At 32.0% G+C, this 21,564-nt stretch overlaps 1 protein-coding gene across 1 annotated transcript in view; it reads right to left on the bottom strand.

Moving 5' to 3' along the window:
* LOC110993714 (beta-1,4-glucuronyltransferase 1) overlaps positions 1-13,002 on the bottom strand; it is a 42,400-nt gene extending 29,398 nt beyond the window's left edge. Inside the window, exon 1 of the mRNA XM_022260064.2 lies at positions 12,781-13,002. The gene's annotated coding sequence lies outside the window, so the exon portion shown is untranslated. The remainder of the gene's footprint in view (positions 1-12,780) is intronic.
* Between the last annotated feature and the right edge of the window lie 8,562 nt (positions 13,003-21,564).

The following is a 21,564-nucleotide window of genomic DNA, read 5'->3' as shown; positions in this document are numbered from 1 at the left end:
CTTGTAAACTTCAAAATGTCAAATGTGTTTTAATTTTTTGTAAACTTAAAAATATATAGTTTTGTTAGTCAAATTAATAACTAAATATTTTTTTTACTATTAATAACTCAGCAAGAGTTCTGTAAATTCCCGAGCTATGTAAATAATGCAATAATAAACTTTATAACCAATATAATTATAAAATTCAATTATGTAGTACTCGCGTAAATCAAAGACAATAATATTTGAATTCAAAATTTTACAATTATCCTAACTTTTGTATACTATAGAACCAGTGCCAGAGGAAGAAAGTAAAATCGAACGAAAATTTAATTTCAAAGACGTTAAGAATTCTCTTCATTAACGATATACATTTGTTTCATAATTAAAAAAAATATTTCTATACTATAAAATATTTTTGTCATTTTAAATATTATAAATTTATAAAAACAGTGGTTAAAATTTGACAGCAGTCAAGTGTGACAAGTGTTTGGTTTAATATTTAATTTTGAAATTTCGCTCACAATCACAATTTAAGCATATTGAAAGGAAAATTAACTGTTCACGTATTCGTGTGTGTAATTCATTTAGGGCGTAATAACTAGACAGACGAGTCGTCCATTAACAGGAAGCAAACATCGCGACTTGCATACATAACTGGCGGAGTCACGACTTGAATGGCCTAGCTTTGTGTGGAAGGTAAAAGGTAAAGATTGCGCCATAGTATATGCCAATGGGCAATGACTTCTATATAAAATAAAACAAATTATATGATGTACATTTTCAACATTTGAAGCTTTTATACGCTGATATTCTATAGCATATAGAATGCATTTGGGAAAAGGTTATATAACAAGGTTGAAACATTTACGAAAAGAAAAATTTTTTTTTTATTAAATACGTAAACAAACAAGTGTAAGACGAAATCAGTCTGTATTTTAATTTCACATTTTGACATTTGTCTATTTTCAACTGTATTTATCCTGTTATGAAAGAAGGGAATAGCCATAGTCCAATTTCACCACCAGAGAGACAATACCACTCCGCTTATACGAAAGTATTTTATTACCAAAAACGAGAAACAAAAATCCGAGCTTCTACGCAAAGGTAATATATCACAAGCGTATATTAAATATACGGAAAAGCAATATCAGTCACGTATGCGTGGAAGGCCATTGCTTGATGAAGGATGTTCCTCATATACGATATCGCATTGAAACATCACAGGTCGTATGTCATATAATTTACAAAATTACGTCAGGTAATTGGAGTAAAAGCCAGGGTAAGACGCTGAGATATAAAGACTATATGTAATAGAAATAAATTAGTACGAACCTTTAAAACATTTGAGATAGTTTTAGGCTCGTCGGATAGTGTTATTTAGAACGCTAAACTGGTTTATATAAAGGTCAAGAAGATGCGTATATGTCCTTTGACATAATAATATTTTTTCTCTTACCTCGTATTATGATATCCGAGAGCTAGACTTAAATTATATCGAGGGGTCCCTGAGTAAATGAGTCAGAGGGTTGGTTGACATGGCCATCAAAACACGGTTGGTAGTTTTGTGAAAAGACCCGTTAACACAATACAAAAGCAAAGAATCACTTTAACAATGAATGAAATGGTTCTGGAAGGAATAAAATGTTGTATTACTTAGCTGTTGGTACTTTCATTATGGAGAAGTTGAATCATTTCGAAATCTGTAATTTCGGTAACCGTTTTCGCGATAAATTCGAGGTTTTACGAGATTTACCACTTCCTTTGAATTTTTCGACAGCGACATAATAACTTTATGTCACGATTGCTTGGCTGTCAAAACATCAATTCCGCTTTTTGGCATTTCACAAATGAGTAATAGACAGCTTCTAAATGAATCCTTTGACAAAAGCGGTAATTACGAGATGAAAATATGCTGGCTACGTTTTATTTAAAACAATTGTCTAATAAAATCATTTTGGTCGTTAATACCGTAAAAATTGACAAATGGTGACATATTAAAGCTATTAACCTTAAACCAACTTACCATCGTAGGAAAAAAAAATGTTATCCGAGGTTACTCTTTACTTTATGAAGAAGTAGACTATAGAGTTAACAAAGCACAGACGATATAATAAGAAATTCAAAACGGGACAGAAAATTAAGACTCTCACTTTCTACTAAAACTATTCTTCATAACTTAGCCAAGTATTGCTTCAACCTTTGACGCTACAAAATGAGCAAGACAATTTTTCCCTATATCACTTTCATTGTGACTGGCAATGTCAAGAACAAGCTCTAGTGAGCCAGTGAACGTAACAAAAGTTTTAAAACGTGTGCCACTTTATAAAGGTCACATTGTAACAGTTCACAGAAGTTTAACTTATCTATAAAATGGCCGCTAATCAAAATAAAAATGTACCACGTAGTACTATACGATATTACATTTTTAGGGATTAAAAATTAAGCATTGTATATGGTCGGCGTCTAATACAATATGTAACTTTTAGATTAAGCTGTAGGGGCTAGACAAACAAGACAAGTTAATAAAGAAGTAACAAAGTACTATTGTTAATCATAAGTAACCAAAAAAGATCGATATACACATAGAACTTTTATTCTTGGTTGAATCCGAAAAATATTTTAAGATTCAACACGTATCAACAATATAAATTATTAGAACGGCAATTTGCTTAACAGATGTAGTGTATTTTGCATTTATTACATTAAATTATGATGAAATGTGTCAGGAAAAAAAATTATGAGCCCTCTTGAATAACATATTATTGAGAGTGCAGTTTTTTTATTTGTGCCGGTCACTTCCTGTACAAAGTATCAATTTAAAACGCAAGGGCATTGACCTTGAGTGAGTCACTTGAATCTTTTTTCTGAGAAATACGAAAAGCTGTTAGGACATCGGCACCAATGCAACGGTAGGTTATGTTCGGCTACCGAAATCCGCAATTAATTGTTGAGTTTTAAGTGGTAATCGATGTTCATGTTATCTACGTCTGTTTCGTTTTTAAGGGTCATTTTCGACCGCTTTACTATCATATAATATATTACACACAATTGTATGTGGTTATGCGTGTGATAAACAGTAAAAACATTAAGTAAATAAGGATGCTCTGTGCAAAATACAGTAAATAAAAAATTTTATCTATTTAAAATCCTGTAAGATGGATATAATGAAACAATTCTTTTTCGCTACTTTACCAGAGATATCAGCCTCTTCAAGCCCTTTCTTATTGAAATTTAAACGATTTTTTTATTGGATCTCATTAAACTTTAAGCCACGGATCATTGGATAGACCTTGATTCTTAATTAGGCGTGAAATTAACGTAAACTTAGTATCGGTTATAATCGGAAAGTAAACGACCTTACGATCTAATTTTGCATGGATACATTTTTGCATTTTGCGACATCTTTAAAAATTATCTTCGGTTTTAATGCCAAGTGATCGTTATATATGATTTTTAAGAGAGCAGGCAATCCTCAAGTTTGACTCCTGGTCTGATATTATTGCGAGAGAGTGATTATAGCGAATTCATTAAATCCTTAAAAATATATTTACAATTCCAAATTAATTATATATTTATTATTAAAAATTTCTTCGGCTTTAATTCTTATTTCCTTATAGAAAGAGTGGCTCATAAGCTTTGTGCATGTAATACATCGACGATTCAGAGAGAAATGTCAAATTCACTCATAATTGTCTTGTGTGTTGTAAGATTTTTAGGGTGTTCGTGAAAAAGAAAATTATTGGTGCCAGGGTTCAAACACGACTTTAGAATAAATAGGTAAACGCAATTTTAGACAATTAAAACGTTTTCAATTAAAACGACGGTAACTTGATATCAGTGTTGAAATAAATAAACGTGCATGCAAAATGATTCGAGTACAATTGTGTCAAATGAAACACATTTACTACGAAATCCATGTTGGCAAGGGCATTCAGAATGTGATTGGCATCCGATGTGATAAGACATTTAAATGTGGGATAATTAAATAAATTAAGTTTATATGTAATAAGTATTTACAATATTTTTTTATAATAGAAATCTAAAACAAATAAAAAAATTGGTCCCTGTCACCTTTAATTCGGTCGGCTGTATTTACCGGGCGCCAACTTAAATTTTCAATTATCACCCGTGCACTTGAACATTTTTTGTGTATATGTACATTAATTGGAAAATTACTTTTACTGGTTTTCAACAGTCGATAAATAGACTCCGACAAACCTCGGATGAGACAGACGCCTCATGCCACTGATCCCTGTTAGGCAATTTAATAATATAGTTACATCGACATTAAAAAAGTAGGTCAACTCAAACACTTAAGTTTCTATCTACTGGGACCATATATTTGTATAGATATACTAAAAGTTATAAAACGCGATATTCTCCAGGATCTACTAGATTCCTACCATTATTAACCTTAATTACTAATTTAATTGATTAATGTATATGTATATAAACATGTGTGTGTGTGTATGTATAGATATATTTTTTTCTTTTATTTTTTATTTTTTTGTCATTCGGTTTGATATGTGTATGTTGTTTAGTTGATATTTAGTGTAAATGCTGTGTACAGATATAACTGGAAGTCAGATTTTTAAATGTTGTTTAGTGTGTAATAATTTTATGTATGTAATTAATCTGTTTTCTGTTTTTGTACCTAAATGTGAAAAATAAAATAAATAAATTAATTATCGCATCCTGGGTCATATATGTCCCTGATATTGTCAAATACATTAAAAGGTCCCGAGCATACGAATGAACAGCGTTATAAAGGTTAAATATTTATATTTTAACGGAAAGTTTCAATACTTCACCTGAGAATTTTGTTTAAAAGCGAACATTTCCGTTGAGTACGGTTTTGTAAACATTTACGCTTGGATCGAATCCAAGTATGCCTTATTCAAGTTTCAGAGAATGCTAAGTGCCGTGTCTCAATAGACTAACAATTTAACCTTTGAGTTGTCAAGAGCTCATTCGTGTTTTATGAGGTTTATGGCATTGAGTTGTCCTTTTCACTTTGTATTGTGACATTGTTAACATTCCTTTCTATGTATGTTGTGGGCTGAACTTTATCCTTATATTATATTCTAGCCAGTCAACTATAAATGTTGCTAATTAGATATCGTATTACACCAGAACAGAATAATAGCAAGAAACCTAGATTACTACTATTACTAACCGTCTTATTTACTTAAACAGTTATATTATAACTTTTGTATCACATAGGCGACGGAAGAGCGCTTTATTAATGTCATAAACCTTCTTTATATTTATGAATTGACTGTATTAACACCCAATTTCTACTATGGAGTTCTTGCTGCGAGACATAGTTATTAATTGAATTTATAACATGATCCCGGTGTCCAGGTGTAAAATAACGTTTCCTAAACATCAATAATAGTCGCAGTTAAAACTATTATTTATTTATTAACAGTTCGTTACATTACAATATAAAAACTGAACATAATTAAATGAAAAGTAGGGTAACTGGCGGCCCGGCCCTATCGCTTTCTTCCAGGCAACCACTAGTTTAGTGATATTAGATTGATATTTAATGTCAGTTCTATAAAATTTTCATTGAAAAAAAACACAGATGTCTAATTTCCGTACTTTCTACTAGAATAAACACAAAAATCCAACGAAGGAGGTAAAATCAAGACAAATATACATCATTAAGTAGCAGACTGCGTGAACGCCCTTACGTCAGTAGTATTAACGCTCTATTAAACCAAAACTGACTCGAGACACGATGCCCTTGCAGGGACGCCTCACTGGTCGTATTGAATGTCATTGCCTACTGAGTTGAATCAATTTGTATCACAATTGGTGTAGTTATGCGCATGAGTTCTTCGTCATGCAATTGGATTCGTTAATTGAATAACCGTTACAAGTTCATTATGAGTAATTTAATTTGTCGCTTGTGCGTTTTAATCTTGGTGAGATGGGATTCTTAAGTATTTCATTAACTAATAATTGAGATTTTTTAATCTCACTTTAAGAAGTATTTATCAATTGTGGTATTAGGCATAGACTATGTCCGTTTAATACATAAATAAAATAATTGAAAGACATTAATTACGGCGACTATTTTCGAAAAGGTAATTAAGCAATTTTTCATCGCCTCTGCGCATTGTACTCTAGTTTAGTACTAAAAAATACACCATAATTTCCCATTTCAATCTTGCCTTTCCGATGAAGATTGAACATGCAACTAAGTACATTTAATTACATGCTTTTCACTTGAAGGTTTTCCTTTGCAGTGGAAATTCCCACGATTCAATTCTCAGTCCAATATCATAACGTTAAATGAGGCCTCGTTTTGCACAGAAATAATATGCTTGGTATATCGTGCATAATCAAGGATAGACCGGCGATAGGAAGTGGCCGGCGCAAGTTATCTCTGGACGTCATTGTACCGTCCTATAAAATAATACTCTAAATTACACAATATCCTTCCACAGCTCATGATTTTTGATATCTTTCACTGTATGTAATTATATGATTAAGTAGACATTTTTCTACTGTTTAAAGTTCCAAGTATTTTTCTCCCACAGACCTGTCTAGACAAACTGAAGTCGAATATTTCTAAGATGAACGTTTTCTCCGTAAATTCTTCATATATTTTTGTAAACTTTTATGATTTGGTGATTTTGTTTTGAATCACAATATGTTTCTTTGTTACTGAAAGTTATATATCTATACAAGAGTTAGTTCTATATTAAAACAAATAAATGAATAACTTACTGATCTTAAACAATTTTTTACATTAATTAAACAAATTTTTTACAACAATTTTGTTATTTCAGTGTTGACCTAGTGGTTTTAGCGTGCGCCGCTCAAAGTCGTACGTTTGAATCACAGCTGTGGACAAGCTGATATTCTTTATTTCTTGATTTTTTCTTTTTAATTTTTATACGTTATTAATAAAATAATGAGCATATTAAAAACGACTATATTTAAAATGTTTGCCTAATTTACTGTCGAAGGAATTATATATGAAGCGGACATTAAGAACAAAATTTGTAATCAAATAGCAATTTATGATTTAACCTAGATGAGTACTGGACAGTCACCCGCGTTTCTACAGTCATTACAACGATAGTTCTCATTTGGAATCGGCGCTGTGTGTCTTCAAACAGCGATACCGATTCCAACATTTTTGTAATACGATGTAGTTCTCTCAATATCGTCCCAACCTTGGGATCGTGAGGAACAAAAACCCAATGAACAAGAACTCCATTAGAAGTCAGTGCCGCGTTCAAACTCTTATAAATATTGATACTAAAACATTACTAACTAGTAACCCGATATTAGGTATACGTTTCTGAATAAGGTTTCCTTGTTAGCTATTTGATTCAATAGTCTGAGGAACGGAGTGCAATATTTGCAATAAAAGTGCCGTTGCACTTAAGGAAAGACAGCATTCTGTATGCTATTAAATTCGTACCGTCGCCTGGCAACGAGCCAACACGGTCTGAATTAGGATCGTTGATAAACTGTAAAAATACTTTAACTGTGCCACATGCTACTTTTGTGGATAATGTAGCTATTATTACAACCAAATCTTTTCATATATTTTGTACATAAGTGGATTTGCAAATGAGAATTATATTGGTTTGTTTTACGCACACACTAAGTACTTTTAACTAAAGTATGTAGATACTTTCGTTTATTTGTAATTAACATTTTGATGTGAATAGACGATATATTTAGTCTCTGATTTATTTTGTATAGAATATTAAATAAAATTAACTTTTCCAGATTCCAATTTTACTTTAGCAACCCGCCGTGCGACGTTTTGTGTATGTAACACCATAAACGGTGTTCAGAATAAACAATAATAGTTTAAGATTATTTTTACTATCACTGCGAAGGTTAAGAATACATAATGTATAACATGTCGAGCGTGTTTATATATATATGTTGGGTAAATCAAAAAGAAATATAATAAGGTTACTGGTAAATAAGCATAAAGTTACCTTTGGAGATAACTATCGTTGACTAATAAAATTATATAAGGCTCCATCGATAAAGCTAAAATAGTTTTCACAAACACGAATACCTTAATTAGTTAATTACCTAATAGCATAGGAGTGGCGTGTTATTAACGATAATTGAAGACTTGGGAGATCAATTTACTTATATTCAATTTTTCTATTATTTTTTTCTTCAAAATGTATATTGCGAATCTTGGTGTTTTTTGAAATAGGTATTTTCGAAATGGCAGACACAGACACGGTACACACTGTCAAAAAAAAATTTTTTTTATAAAGCCGTACACACAAGAATCATGTACACATGTGTATTAAAAAAAGAGCGTGTGTACTTATCTTCACGCATTAGAAGTTATACTTCTTTGGCGTATGGAAAAATATAACTAAAATGCAGTAAGTAGTGATTAACGATAAATATTAAATAAATAAATAATATAAATAATATATTTATTTTATTTCTCACAAAAACATATACAATAATTGTCATTCTTCTTTGAATAATTGTCATTCTGAATAATTGACGTAAAAATATTGCACAATTATACTCTAAATAATTATTAACTAAAATTTACATAAAATTTGTGTCAAACTTTATGCTCAACTATTTAGTTATGATAAGCATTTTCTCGGTAACCTCATAGTTTAAGTCTAATAGCCACAGTGTAACCGTCTTCTTGCACTCATTTTTTGTTAGGGGATATATGGAGAGTGAAGTGTTGACCTTGTTATATAAGTAATCACCCAAAAAACAGAAGACTTTTTGAGCAAAGCTTGTGCGAAAGGGTTTTGTATGGCACAGTGCATTTTTTCTACGCTTATTATCATTGAGGTGTGGGTCATATTTGAGAAGTGAGTGTTTGCGTAGTATTGTGGCAAGAATGAAGATTTGATGAACAGTGAGAACCTTCCAATGTTTGTAAGTCTCTGCCGTGGGATACATGAACGGAAGGAAAGCGCTTACCTTGAGAATAGATCTTTGAGCTCTTTCTACCTTCAGAAGTTGTATAATAATATTTATTTATTCACACTGATTAATTGTACTGTTACGAAGCAAGTGTTCTAAATATAAAAATACTAAAATATACAACTTGAACATAGTTTTCGATTTCCATGCCAGCAAGACTTAACTTTACGATGTCGAATTTAGGTGTTGGTGTGCGCGCTCTAAAATAAAATTCACTCTCATCATTTTTCTCCATCGCGGCAAAAGAAGTATAACTTCAAAAATTACCAAATATTTCTGTAACTATGTATTTAAATATGCAGTAAGCATATTTAGCAGCAGCAGCTTTAGCAACAAAAAAATAAGTGAAAAGAATACTCTTTAAGTACTTCATGACGCATGTACAGAAAACTGACAGTCCCATTAATAATTTTATCAAAAGATCGTTGATATTTGTTCCAGGATTTCAACGTCCATACAATTTTTCACAACGCGATTACAATTATACTACTGATTCTACACGATTTAAAGAATTTGAAAACAACCAAGACAAGATAAAAATTCTCAGCGATTGTCGATAGTGTTGCTATTTTCGCCATCCCATTTAAAAATATGGTTATTTCTTAGTGATAGCGTAGAGGAATGCGGTCCCAGTTGGATGCATTGTTTATCTAAATACCAGAAAACCAGTACTAAATCGTTATTGCTATTGAGTATAGGATCTTTTTCAATATGCACAAGTACCCTGTGTATTTAAAGTATGCTGTGAGAACGTGGGGAGTTATGTAACAATAACAAGGTTGAATTCCTTAAGAATAAAATTGCACATGATGCACTGTTTTATAAACATATTTACAAGATACTCTTAAACGTCTATGTACAAGATTTGATCGAAGATTCAGATTCGCACATACAAGACATTTATGGACGATTTTTTTTACTTAGCCTAACTTTTGAGAAGCTACATATATGGAAGATTTTGCTATGCTGCCCTATAGAGATTGTTCAAATTTGCAAAATAAAAAACCTAGGTAATAAATAACACTTTATAGTTTTAATTTTGTTTTAAATAAATAGTTTCATTAAAAAAGGAAAAAATTACTTGTATTGTTCCAGCCCTCTTTGAGTTATTAACTTAGCAGCATATTTTGCGAAATTTATTTAGATACAGTTTCATAGTTCTTTCAGGCTTCGTACGCATCCTTGGGTGTCGGATTATCGATTCGAATTTTTAGGTTGGACTAAATACACACTAATCGGCCCTGAAACATTAATTTAAGCCATAAAATTAAGTGATACTAAATGATAAAAACCAGAACTAGAACATGTTACGACAATGACATGGACAAGAATTCGTAATAAAACTAAATTTGAGAACTAAGTATCGGACATCGGCAAAACTTAGAAAATAAGTAAGTACGAACAAATCTGCCAGCGTTTTCCTTAAACCATAACGAACTTAATGAGTACATTCGGAGAACAGGTATTCTGATCGGTTTTTGTTATGAGTCATTTAAAAATCCCAGAAATCATCACCAAGATTTTGTTTTATCAGTTTCCTTATCTTGTCAGTTATACGTACAAGTTCAAATATTAATTTAGATTAAAAAAACACTCGTTTCAACGTCTTATCGCTATATACAGAATAATCATAATTTACATTATGTAATATTTTAGCGTAGAATTTGACTTTAACGTTTGATAGTTTATCTTAACTTTTCTGTTGTGTAACATTTGTACAATTCTGATATTATTATTGATCAGTGATTTAATTAACTGCGGGAGGTGAAAGAGAACAATGGAACCCAAGAGAAATAATAAATATAACAAGAATAACTTTTTCGTATGTGTCAATAAGATAATGTCGGTTCATAAAAACAAAGGACGTATTAATATAAATAAAGAATATATTTGTAAAACCTTTATATCTGTGTAAAAATTAAAAAAAAATTGCACTAATGCAATTTGTGTATTGGTGTACTTGCGAAAACACAGTTCAAACATAAAATTTAATTACATAAATGAAAACATTTATGTATATGGCTTTTTATGTAAACATTATTCACCAATATTTCCGTTCTAAAACCTTGATAAATATGTACTTTGATATAATGCCCATACTTAAAAGTTGTCGAGTAACGTTTTCAAGGGGAAAGGGTTCAGTGACCAGGCTTACATGATCTCAAATATGTTTAAATTACAATTTATTGCCGCGAATTAGATGCCATACCGTGGTTCATACAAAACTGGTCCTTTAACGAATAAAATTTTTAAGTGGCTGCTTGATGCTTTTCAACCATATTTGCCTGTAAATCCAGTAAGATTTTATTTTAAACGTGGTTTGAAAATTAAATTTCATTTCGCTTATAGCTTAATTACCAGGGAATTTGCATTATAAACTTGAAATAAATTGAAAATATAAAACTAATCAAATGTATAGATACAATATTTTGTATAGTTAACAAATAGGTTTTGGTACCGACTGTCGGGAAGAAAATTAACATCACGGGTAAGAACAAAGGGTAGACACAATTGTATTGGATTAGGCAATACGTAGACTAACTCTAAACCCTGTAAATGCTACAAAAGTGTCTCTCACTGGCAATTTAAATAATTTAATAAGCTTTCACGACGTTTAGGTAAATTGCTATCGCGCTAAATTTAAGTAGTGATAACATGTGTTAATTTTTTCTGTATCGTAGATAAACGCTTAGTTTGATAAAAAATCCAATATCTAACAATTAGTATCTTAATTTACAGGTAATTTAAAATAAATTAAAGTGCAAGAATGCTAAAAATTCCGTCAGGTACACTTTATAGTCCAGACTTTACAAGCTGATGTATAAAGATACATCAGCTTGTAAAGTCTGGACTGGTTGGACTATTGATTTGAAACTGCGACAGAGGGGCGTGATTCAGTCCTAACGATATACCATATAACTACAATTGGTTAAAACAATAGCACATATTCGTTTGTTCGTTTTATCAAAAATATAATGGAATTATGTTTAAACGGATATGACAAATGTATTGATGCTTCTTAAATAAGTTCGGTTGCCATTGTTTAGCGAGTGATGCAAATATGTTGAAAAACCATTGTGGAGCAAACTTGTCAGGTCAAGACGTCTCATAGATGTCTCACAAAGATATTGCGGTATTTCATACAGATGACATCTTAAGTAAAAAGTTACGATTTCACATCACTAGACATCTGTCATGTCATAATGTCGTCCTTTATCATTCAAGAAACGCGGTTGATGCTTTTTTGTTTCGAGTTATAGAATTGATTAACAGGTTTGGTATAGGTAAGGACCTATACGAAGGACGTAATAGTAGTCATACTATTGTTATGAAATCAAAGTTAAAAGTAGCATACAGTCGTGCGTTACTTTAGTAAATAATTGTCAACATTGTCACTATATTTGTTTAAAGCAAATAAAGATCATATTACGAATTTCCTTACACGATTCTGTATGAACGATAACAGATATTTTATGCATGCTTATTAATAAATCCAATCCACAATATTTTGAACTGGTTTTTGTCACAACATATTTTTGCATTCATAAGACATCTGACGATATATTATAATTGTTTATTTTAAAACTGCTAAACGTCTGGTTAATGCGCGTCGAAGCTAGTAAAATAAAATATTATTCATTCAGACTACGATCGCCAAATTAAACCAGCGAACAGGTAATTATCAATGTGATTTCTCTTTCACCCGTTCTTTTCTCCGAGCGATGGAGCATTAAAAATATTTTCATAAATTATAATTCTCATACCAGAGCATTTACGAAAAACTTCAAACTTTTCCAACTTATAAGCTTCTAGAGGACAAATACTGCTCACTGTGAAACTTACCGGGATGGTATGTTTGTTTTTCTATCCGAACAGGGTCTGGAATCTGGTGGGCGTTTTTCTAGGATTGGATCCTTTCACGGCGTTTTAGCACTACTAGTATAACTTTATAGAGGTCGGTCACTTTTGTAACACAATGTCACAAGTAATCATAAAATTGTCGGCAACACAGGCGCCGCGGGTGAAGGCGCGCGGAGCACTGCCGCGCCTAATACACACCACACAGACACAATATACAAGTGTGCATAGTTCGGAAGCAAAGCGTCTCGCTCCGGTACGAGGGACCCTGAAGGAAGGGCCGACGGCTGTTTTTTGTCCCGTCTAATATTAGCAACCGTCTGGTTCTTCGAAGGGATTGAATTGCACTTTTTCTATCGCTAATTTTTATCCATTCAGAAAACAAAACGGATTTTTAAAAGCCGACTTAAATGGTTAGCGTCTGAAATTTTCGTTTCGTTTCCTACGTAGTTATTTTGTAACTAATGTATTAAATATAGTTTAATCATTATTTAGCCCATACACCTTGAATTAAACGTGTGATGAATACAAAGTGCGTAGTTATAACTATTGCGATATGCGATAAGTTTTGAAAATGGAACCATAATTAATTTTTTGACAAATACTGGTTAAGCAAAATTTACTCTAATTCTATAAATATCTAAAACACATTTTATGTTATTGATTTCTTAAAAGTCCATTATTCATAAAAGCAGTGTATCTATATTTACAACGAAGCAGTTTTACATACTAGGTCGAGTAACTTCCGGAAGTAGATTGCTAGGATGAAGCAATCCAATAATTTAACGAGTTGAACATCTCGAAACTATACGTCAAGTTGATTTTATCTCTGTGGAACTAATAAAGCGATTTTGGAAATGTCGCTTTTAATAATAATACTGATTTCCCTTCTCATTCATTTCTCATTACTCTTTTTAGATTACCCACAGATGGTTTGGATGTTTCTTGATTATTTTTTATTTTCTAAAAGGCAAATAGATGGATGGCTTTCTATGCCTAATAAACGATGTCGACTTTTGGGTCTAAGACATACCGGTTTCTTTTATGTTTGTCTTTACCGTACGAGCACTAAGAAAGTCCATCGGCGCACAGCCGAACGCTAAAGCCACTAGCCTAACACTGCTTGTTAACATAAGGATAATACGAATCTTTAAAATGTTTCTATATCGAAAATACTAGTTATCTTCGTTTACTTTGGAATGGAGGAGATTTCAAACTGTATAGAAAACTGTGTTAGAAAAACCGGGTGTAATGTTAATGAATAAATGGAAAATAACTTAACAGCATAACTACTATCTTCTATTTACAGTATCAGATAAATAATATGACGACAAAAGAAAAAATACAGTCATTAAGCCGCATAGGATTTTCTTAAAAAGTATTATGTTAGAAATATACAAACAGGAGTATTACGACTATATGATTTTCTCATGTTGAAGACGATATGATGCAGATTGTACCGCTGCGTTGTCAATTGACATTTGACACACCCTTAAAAATGTAAAAAAACAGGTATACTATATAGTTTTAAACACTACAGGTCTGCCAAGCGTGCATTTCATATACGTATATTATGTATTTTGTTTTAATATCATAAAAATCTTTATAAAATCTTAACTTCAACATTCAGAGTATTTTTTTCATTTTGACAAGGTTAACATGAACAGCCACCATCAGTCATCCATGAAAAGGCAGACTCAAGCAAATGATTTAGTATCGTTTTTACAGATTTTTAACCCCTGCTTAAAAACGCAGCAAAGACCTTTATTTCGTCGTATTGGTCCGAACTTTAATTCCTCTACTATAATACGAAATACGACCAAATCATATTATCTCCATACTTAAAAGCTGGTCTCTTCTATATATATATATCTTATTTATATCTCTCTCATAGTTGACACTGATTCTGAACTGAATAAATATTTGGTTCTCTGACCTTAGTATACCCGGGGCTTACAAATTCTAATCAAGGTCTTTCCTTGAAAACGTAAATTTTGTTTTAAGATAAATTATGAATACGTGCGTGAAGTTTTTGTAAAGTAATAAGGAATCTGAGATCATCCTAAGACGTAACTTGTATAGGATTAATTTACGCGTGACTTCTTAGGTCGTTTGGAGCACGATATTTGTTTTTCTTAAGTGATTCGTCGTGGCCTTTAAATTATTTTTTATGCAAAGGGTTTATTTTTTTACCATTTTAATCAAGGATTATGACTTAACAACATTCTTGAGGATTAGTAATGCCGCATCCTTCTTATTCATAGAATATGTACTGTATGAGTAACTTATTTAACTTAAAAGTTGATTTCATTATAAGACACAGTTCTATAGTGATGTTCTCCATATGTACTAAGTACAGTTGCAGTCTTACGCCCGAACCCAATAATTAATCCACAATCTCAGTCAATCTCAATCACAGACCGTGACAGTCGATGGATCTTCTATGTACATCCAAATAACCAAACGAATACAATCGATTTTTGGCGACGGATAGAATGCAATCTCTTCGCTCTTTACACTCATATTTGATTATCAATATAAACCAAATAAAGTAATTAAAACCGTCAAAATCATATTAAAATATACATGTCTATGTTTTTATTTTAAAAGCTGGTGTAAGTTAAAATCTTGAGATAGGATATTGGCACAGTTGAACTGTCATTTTCATACAAAGGTCATCCACATACACCGTTCCTACTTTCCATGGTTAAACAACGTACAAATTCTTAAAAGGCCGGGAACGCACTCGCGAGCCTTCTAGTATCGAGAGTGTCCATGGGCGGCGGTATCACTTAACATCAAGTGAGTCTCCTGCCCGTTTACCCCTGTTCTATAAAAAGAAACAAAATATGTGAATAATTTGAGAAAAGGTTTTGATTTAATTTTATAGCGGCTTCTTTTTCTACAATCTCTATGTTTTTCAAAGTAAAGTGTTGTGAGATTTTATTAGGTGTTTCTTTTGAATATTTTTAATACAATACCACAAATACAAATTTTAATTTAAAGGTTTACTTCAAAAACATATATTCCTAATTCTATATAAACTTTTTTATTGGGACTTGATTCAGTATTATACAATATTTATATTAAAGAAACACCGTAGGCATAGTTTTCGAGGTGATTATCCGTTTTTTTGCGCGTTTTTATCGCATTCGGCATCTACAGAGATGGTTAATAAAATATAAGTACCTACATATCAAACTGGAGCAAGGAGCCCCTTATAAAAATGAATCCTTACATACAATAAAGTCCCCTGGTTGCAATAAACTCGAAAAATACCGGACATCCGTACATAATGTGAGTCCCGGGGAATATTTAAGTGGAATCATTATGGTTTTAAGTAAATTGACTCAAATATTATATTATGATTATTTTTATCATTTGGGACAAAAGCCTTGCCAAAATACACGAAAGCGACGCTGCGGGTGGAGGCTTGTATAAAAATCATGCGATACCTACTTTGTAACACCAGTATGCACTGCGCCGGCGCAATATAAAATAGACTAAAAATGTAGACAAAAGCAATAAAAAAGCAACTAAGTTTACAGTAGACAACCGTTATGTCATTAAACGCGACTGAAATTGCAACGCGCATTTTTTTGCAAGAATATTCGATAGAAAATGGTTTACTAGTAAAATGCAATGTATCATTTTTAATTAATTATTCAATTTTAAATCGCTCGAGGATATCATTATTCACTACATCTAAACATGATAATAAAAACAAATAACCGATAAGCAAAAAGCATAAAGCTGAAATAATTATCTTTAGAATTATACTGACGAAGAAAATTTATTGGATCACTGGTCAAGCGATTATGTGAGCAAAGGCCTTAAATTGAATGTAACCAGCGAATCAAGAAAGTTATTTCCGGTTGGCAGAGACAGTCACAGGTTACAAAAAAAAATAACATGCGGCCACATGTCTAAGGTCGGGAGCACATGAGCAGGGGGCGATGACTTCATATATTATTGTAACAAATACATCCATGGTAAAAAAGGCAATAAACCTCGAAGCACATAAGAAAAAAAATTCAAATTATAGAATTTTATTGTCCACATTCCTGTAATAATATGAAAGATGGATTTATCTATGGAAACCTAACAGGAATAATATATGAAAACCTAGTTTCTATGGAATAATTTTCATAATTTGATTTTAGCGTTAGTATATTTTATATAATACAAGCAGACTCGGCCAAGCGTTGCTGTGACTAAGATTTTGTTATATTACATAGTAGTAAACTATTCAAGGGAAACGGTAGGAGAACTTATGTGAAACGTTGGTTCTTTTAATACAGCGCCATCTGTTAGATTTGTATCAAATAATTTGCAATAAAATAAAATTGCGACTATAATTAAAGATCTAAGCTATCCTATCTCTTAAGTTGGACCAGACTGCTCACGGTGTGCCAATTTAATTTAAAATCGGTTAAGTAGTTTAGGCGTCCGTCGTGACAGGAGAATATATATAATATGTATTAAGATTTACCTTGATCCTTTACTAGTGAGGTCGCGGTCAACGGCTTGCTTGATACATTCAAAGTAACGTTTAAAAACGGCGCAATACGATTTAACTAGTGCATTACAAAAAAACATGAGGCCGACATCTTGAAGTGGGCAAAAAACTGTCCAGTTAGATGAGCTTGATGGCAACGAACCTGAAAAGTAGGACACAATACAAAAACTTTCGGGAGTGTGAAGTAGGTTACATCTAAATTGTTGTAAATAATGATTGATTATTGAAAGAAGAAAGCTATCATTAAATTTACAAGGAGATTCTGATTATCAATTCTGAGACTTCCAATATTACTAACGTGGAGGCTTGATTTAAGCGTCGTTAAAGTTTATCTTTATTTATTGCATCTGTAACCCAAATTTCATCTACAAGCTCAGTTTGTTTTCAATCTGATGATCAGACTGTGACAGTCAATCGATTTCCTATCTGCATCCCAATAACCAAACCCTACGGGGACAATCCATTTTTACGACGGATAGAATGCAATTTCTTCGCTCTTTACACTCATATTTGACAATCAATATTAACCAAATAAAGTAAATAAAACCGTCCAAATACTATTAAAATATACATGAGTATGTTTAAAACATATCAAATAACTTTTTAATTATTTTAAAAACTGTGGTAAGTTAAAATCTTAAGATTGGATATTGGCACAGTTTAAGTGTCATTTTCATACAAAGGTCTATCTACATACACCGACCCGACCTACCATGGACAGCTTGTATAGACTGTTGGCTAGATGGCTATCACAAGCCGTTGATTAGTTTTTGGCACACTTTTATCAATATTTGGTGTAAGATCTCTATCTCAGGTGATCAAAAATGGATTGAGATATGTTATTGGGTTTGAGAGTAAGAGGATACCTACTGATCCTTACTTAAATTTTGGGTGTTGTATCAAATTTCGTTTCATAATTTGGCAGTTCCAGAGTACCTGGATCCAAGTATTCTCGATGAGACATCACGTATATGATACCAAGGATGCTACAACCTTTCAGGTCCCGGGCTCAGATTTCTATATCTGTTCTGTGACCAACCATGTGCCTGACATACACACTCGACTTTTTGGCTCTCAAGCATGCCGGTTTCCTCACTATTTTCCTTTATATTTATGTGTGAAATGCGCACAGGCAGTAAGTCTATTAGCCAGGGATCGATACGACGCTAAGATGACTGTTGAGCGTTGAAACCACTAGGCCAAACGGCTCTATTTACAAATGAATTGACGTTTAATTATTTGCGACTAGATTGTGCTCTTCACTACCGCATATCCTTGAAAAATCCATTATCTAACTATAGTACTAACAAATTTCATCGTGTCAGTTCCAAATGTGGTTGCTAATATTTTTTTACTATACTAACCTTCAATTTATGTCACTATTGTTTATTATTGCATTGTTTCGTTCACACTTGTGCGCTAACGGATTTCGTGGTCTGACGTAAAAAGTGCTAACAATTCTACTACGAACAGTGTTGTAATAGTAACGTCAATCAGCATAATATATTAGCATCTAAAGCGAAAGCAAGGCAAAACATTTGTGACTACAATTAGAGCTTTACACCAAAGACTTATGCAACTAATGTATCTTTTACCAAACACCAAACTGAGTGTAGGTAAACCTTGATGATAGAATTCAATTGAAATCTTTATTCAAATCGGGGTTCAAGTGCACAGGCGGTTATTAAATATTTAAGTTGGCGTCTGGTAGATAGTACCGCTGACCCCAGAGCTGCTTCCCTGTTATTATTACTTTGTAGTTAAGGAAATTGTAAATACGTGATTGTAATCATATTAATAAGGACAGTAAACACAGAGATGGGTGAAGTGTATTTGAGTTGAAATCAATATGAGTTTGCAACAGAATTGCCGAAGACTCTGCCGGTCTGTCAGTCCAAAAGCGTATCTACTTTAAAGCAGTGAACTAGTGGATGAGTGTGTGCTTTGTAAGCCTCATTGTTCGTTCGAAACACGGCTTTGCACCAATAATTTTTTTTCCTATATAGGGTTGTAATGTGTTTGTTGTGTAAATTGTGATGCAAGAGGAAGGTTTATATGTATAATAACATCCATTAAATAGTGGAAAAGTGCTGTTATTTTTGAGGTTTCTAATGTGATGTCGTAAATAATTACATTTTTTCCGCTTACATTGCCAACGCAGGCTGAACCCTACGAGTTTTATCAATATAATGTACTAAGTATTTTACACAATGAAAAGGTCTACAGAAAAGTTCATAATGGTATATGTCTATCTCTTATGGATAACCCACAATAATTTTTTTTTGTCATTTACTTTTTACGACAAATAATGGCTAATTTTCGAAGCGATTTTGACCAATACATCATTAACCCTTAACCAATTAAATACCTTGAATACATTGTTCATTTAATATAGATCTATACAGCCCATTACAGCTTATTTAGCAGCGATCGAACGCGTATAATATTATCGGAGCTTTATAGCGACGGAAATAACAATACATAATAAAAACCTGCTTTTCATCAGCATTGCACCCGTGCGAAGCTGGGGCAGGTCACTAAATTTGATGATGAATTTAGTATGATTTTGTGATTTGTAAAATTGTGCTTTATGTTTATATTTGAATGTGTATTCCGTTTTGGCTTTTGTGTATAAAATAATTATTTGGATATTGTTTGATGAGTAGCTGTAGGAATAGTTTAATAAAATAAATAAATAAATCACACAACACAGCCAAATAACGTATCACTTAGTTAAATGTATTGAATATTTTTCATTGTTTTGTTGCCTTTTGTAAAAGTTAAACCTTTTTGTATGTAAATATCATGTGTATGGAATACATATCTCTCTGAAAATATTTTCTTTGTATTTATTACGAAAGTTAATTTATTATCAAATCAACATTATTTAAAGCACAATTATTTATAGGCTTCAGTTATCGTTCGTTTAATGAAAATTAAAGTAACCCCAAAGTGTACACGAACCAAAATAGTTGGGCGCATGCGGTTCTAACAATGGCTTTATTTATTTATGTATTTATTAAGTTAATAAATAAATAAAGTTAATAATTTTAAGTTGTATTCAGAGAATTAGTCCGGTCTCGGCAGACTCACCACTTAGTTACATTTTGCGACGATATTCATTCACTCATGTTATCCTGGTAAGTGTGCCCAATTTGTGAAAGTTTCTTTGATTCATCTTAACCCCTCACTCAATTGGCACCATTTAGATAATTTTAAATTCTAAAAGATATTATCGTTATCAGAACCTTTCATCTATCTATGTATTTCATTTAAAATTAAATTATAATATAATATAATTTTATATATAAAATTCTCGTGTCGCGGTGTTTGTGGTTAAACTCCTACTAAACGGCTTGACCGATTCTCATGAAATTTTGTGTGCATATTGGGTATGTCTGACAATCAGACACCATTTTTCATCCCCCTAAATGTTAAGGGTAGTCCACCCCTAATTATTATTTTTAATTTTTCATTTTTTTATCAACTGTATCAACAGCAAAAAAAATACATACAACCCTAAATTTTCAACCCTCTACGGTCAACCCCTATTTTTTATTATAAATTATATACATGGCAAAACGACGTTTGCCAGGTCAGCTAGTATTAATATAAAAGCCACTGCCACATCCAACACTCTTGACTGTATTTTTTTAAATTATCATGTTTTGAACAAGAAATTAAATAATACACGAGACAACTCGTATTATATATGTATAGGTCATAATTTTAAAATAATCATCAAATATGTGCATAACAATAATGTATTTAGGCCGCAACGATTCAATGCAATATGATTGCTTTGTATGTGGAACAAATAAGAATTATTATTATACCAATAATCTTGGTATATAATTATTGCATAGATTTGTATTGAAATAAAATAAAATAATGTATTTATAGTCAATTACGTATTCGACACATGCTTTCACACAATTTGTTATCTGGTGATTTGAAAAGTTGGAATTTTATTGATAATTGCTTTTTGTGTTTCGTTTGCTGGAATTTATCTCAATAAAATGAATTAAAAAAATGTAGTCCTGCCCCAAATAGTAATATCTAAATATGACTTCATACCATCATAAGATCATACCTTCTCCACTTACTAGAACGTACATCATCGTTTCATGTTAGGTAATATCCAAGATATGATACCAAAAACGCTTGGAAGGCGGTATATGATTGAAATAAATAGTCCTTTATTACCCACGCAAACTAATATTATATGATATAAAATATGATATTCAAAC

Source organism: Pieris rapae, chromosome 12 (genome assembly GCF_905147795.1).
Source record: "Pieris rapae chromosome 12, ilPieRapa1.1, whole genome shotgun sequence".
Lineage (NCBI taxonomy): Eukaryota > Metazoa > Arthropoda > Insecta > Lepidoptera > Pieridae > Pieris > Pieris rapae.
The sequence above is the reverse complement of the archived record's forward strand: the minus strand, read 5'-3'. Positions and strand labels throughout refer to the sequence as shown.